Source organism: Cynoglossus semilaevis, chromosome Z (genome assembly GCF_000523025.1).
Source record: "Cynoglossus semilaevis isolate Cse_v1.0 chromosome Z, Cse_v1.0, whole genome shotgun sequence".
Taxonomy (NCBI): Eukaryota; Metazoa; Chordata; class Actinopteri; order Pleuronectiformes; family Cynoglossidae; genus Cynoglossus; species Cynoglossus semilaevis.
In genome coordinates this window covers 9,529,830-9,533,680 of record NC_024328.1, presented here as the reverse complement: position 1 = coordinate 9,533,680, position 3,851 = coordinate 9,529,830, and positions in this window count along the sequence as shown.

Here is a 3,851-nt window from a genome sequence, read left to right as displayed (position 1 = left end):
TTCAAAAACTCTTACATGAGGAAAAATGTTGCGGTTTTGACCAAAAATAGATTTTTTAAATTTAAATTTAGATTTTAATTTAGATTAAATTTAAATTTTAGATTTTCTTTTAAAATTATTATTATTATTATTATTATTAAGTACTTGAGTTTACCTAAAGATTATTTCAAGGTATTTAATTCATTGCTTTTTTAAATTATTTTATTGATAGGATAAACTCTCCTCTTTATAATTTCGTCTATCTGATTGAATCCTCATTAAAAAATATATTAGATAAATCAGTTACTCAACAGTTACTTAGTACTTAAGTAATTCTTAGTACTTAAGTACTTTTTTACTCTTACTCAAGTAATTATTTAGATGACGTTTTACTTGTACTCAAGTAATATTATTCTAAAGTAACAGTACTTTTACTTTTTGCCTACACTACCCACCTCTGCATGTAGCGCAATGCACATGCTGTGTGTATGTGTGTGTGTGTGAGACCTGGTTGTTTGTGATTTTAAGGTGTTGTGGAAAATTGGCTCTAGCACCTCAGTTTGTTCAGTCTTGATTTGTGAGGCAACAGGTGGATCCAACTCCACGGCAACATAAAAATCTGCAGCCCTGTCAGCGAGTGTCATGTGTCTCTGATTTTGCTGATTGTTGCCCTGCCAACTCCTCCTCTCTGCTACACTATCATTAGGCAGATGTTTTACGCAGTAGAGCACCTCACTCCACGTTACCTAAGCTCAAATCCATATGTGGGCTGTGAGGGAATTAAGCACACAACTCACAAACAACCAAACTGACCTATGGGAAACATGTGTGCCTCCGTCTGCGTTCCCCGGGGCCCACTTTGTGTGTGATGGGTCGGAGGAGGAGGAGGCTTTAATAAAGGGCCTGGCTGGGTACAGGGATGCCAGGCTGACTGCCCCGGGGGACAAACAACCTGATGGGGTCCAGATGAGAGCCACCAGACTGGACCTCTTCCTCCAGCCGGTCGGTGCGAGACCTATTACCTTCAGCCTTCCCTGAGCCTCTCTGTGGATTTACTGTGGGATTTCAGGCGTAAGCGGCGAGATTAAAGTGACATTCTCTTTCAAGGTTTTCATAGATGTATGAGGTAACGCAGAAAAAAGAAAACTCTTTACCTCATGCTCCACACAGATAACCTGCACAACACAGCACTGACTGAAGGCCTGCTTTTTTCTCTTTGTCATCTTATGTAAATATTTAACGTGCGCCTGGATGCTGTGTTGTGTGTGTGTGGAAGGGGGGGGGGGGGGGGTGTCTGGTAACCGACAAGATGAGGTTGCTGTTTCCTGCTTAACTGTGATCAATAGATGTTGGTCATGTTATCTTCCCCGTCCTGACAGGAGCTTACATCACCCTCCTCTGTCCAGTGTCCATTTCAGCAGGCTAGTGGAATTCACTTACAGGTCACACACTGGATCAACTGTTCCTCAGTCAACCAGGCAAAGCTTTTTCTCAAGGGAACAGTTGAGGTGACGTGCAGTCGTTTCTCCAAAACAGAGGATTTTAGCTTTTTAATTTTTTTTTTTCATTGTCCAAATTTGGATTTCTGTGAAGATTCATATAATATTTTCTCTTGTTATATAAACTACTTTCTATTGACAGTTCACCTGCTCACACAGGGTCACAGCCACAGTAGGGACAAAGCCATTCAGTCAGAGTCAGAGTTGGTGTTTTATACCGTGTACATTTACAGAACCCAATATATAAAATAATTAGAGCTGTCAAAATTATTAATTAATCTGTCATCACTAGCTAGTCATTTACCTGACGCCGTTTGTAAAGCTGTTGCTATATTATGATTGTTAGCTTAGGAAAATTCTGTATTATACTACATTTTTATTTAAAGATTATGTAATCAAATTAAATCATCCTCTAGTTTTCATTTCACTCACAATTTAAACGTTTATAGGTTTTACCTGAGCCTGTTTAGTTGAAAAGAACCCTGAAGGAAAATGAAGAAAGTCACACGAAATTATTCTTCAGTTTTTAATAGCAATCTGCTGCCCCCCAGTGGGGGAGTATTTAATTTTTCTGCCCGTCTCTGCCGCATAGAGAAATGAGGACAACCTTTGTGCAATGAATACATAATATATATATATATATATATATTTAGAGCAATTAAGCATAAATATATCACAGTGCAGCTGGTGATCTCGCTGGTGATCTCTTACGGCACATTAATGTGCCACGCCTCAGAGGTTGGGAATCACTGCGTTACTATAACAATGCACATCAGACTGCTATGACTTCATTTTGTAACCATTGTTTTTATTACATAAAACTTTGAATACATTTACATTTTTTAATAAAATTCATCAAAAAGACAAAACAGAGAAGGTGGGAATCAAACTCTATATTTCTTCAGTTTAATCAATGAAATTCACTATTTCGTTTCAAACAAGTTTCCATGTTTAGTAATAGATTCGCAAAAACAATTAAAGTCAAAAACTTCTTTAAAAAAAAACGAAAAACGGTAGAAACAAAAACCGTTTGTGTGTGTGTGTGTTTTGTTTGTTTGTTTGTTTGTTTTTTTTTGCTCAGTCATGAGAGCACGCACGGTCGCAGACACACAAACACACATAAACTGGGTTTCAGGACACGATACTCCACCTTGACCCAGTGTCGTGTTACTCCTTCCATTACTGCTGACTAACTTGCGGTGGTGGCTTGAATGACAGCAGCGGGTTGTGTGAAGGAGGACTACGTCCGTCCGTGTCAAGTTCATCTGGCACAGAGGCAGCAGGAAAAAAATATGGGACAGCTGAACCCGATTCCTGAAACAGAGCCCCCCGCTACTGATTCGGCAGCGGCCGCACGCTCGGGCTGCCGCAGGAGGACGGAACACAGAAGCCACCAACAAAGGAAAGTCATGAAGGCAACAAACCGGAAATGATAATACAATGGAACCTCGAGATACGAGCATAATCCATTCCAGGGCCGAGCTCGTATCTCAATTTTTTTTTTCTCCATAAGAAATAACAGAAATAAAATTATTCCAGCCCTCTAAAAACTCCTTTATTAGTGCTAAAAACAATGGAAAAAACATGTTTTAATTGTCGGCCGACAAATTCTTTCGTACAGTGGAAGCAGTGACCCGAGCCGACCGAAGCACCTCTCCCTCAGTGCGCCTGCGCAAAGTGATAGTAACCATGGCGAGGCGTCGGTAGCATGAAAATATGGAGGCGAGATAGAGCTGTGGCACTGTCCACAATAAACATAATAAACAATAAATAATAAATAAACAATAAACGTCTCCGACTCCAGATGCGCCGGCGCCTCTTCTATTTCGAATTTTCAGCGCACAGTATCGTAGCAATCATAATGACAGCCTTCTTCTTTTTCAATAGCATGTTGCTAATAACCGGCGTCGGTGCTTTCAAAAAAATCTTTATTGACAGCTGTCAATAGACAACACAGTCAGCAGGAGCCGACGAGCCGTTTTCACCCGCACAGTGTGAACTCTCTGGTCGTGTTCGATGATCGGAGCGTACAGTGTGAGTTAGTGATGTGTCGTTCGCGAGTGATTCGTTCAAAATGAACGAATCTTTCATATGAGTCGTGACTCCCGAGTCATATGAAAGATTCGTGACTCGTGACTACCGAGTCATATTAAATATTATTCATATTGAACTCACGAATCACTCAGTGCGAACAAATCACTCTCTGCGAACTAATCTTTCACTCTGAACTAATCTTTCATTGTAAACGGATCACTGTGAACTAATCTTTCCCCGTGAACTAGTCTTTCGCTGTGAACTAATCTTTCCCCGTGAACTAATCTTTTGCTGTGAACTAATCACTCTGAACGGATCATTCTCTGTGAACTAATCTTT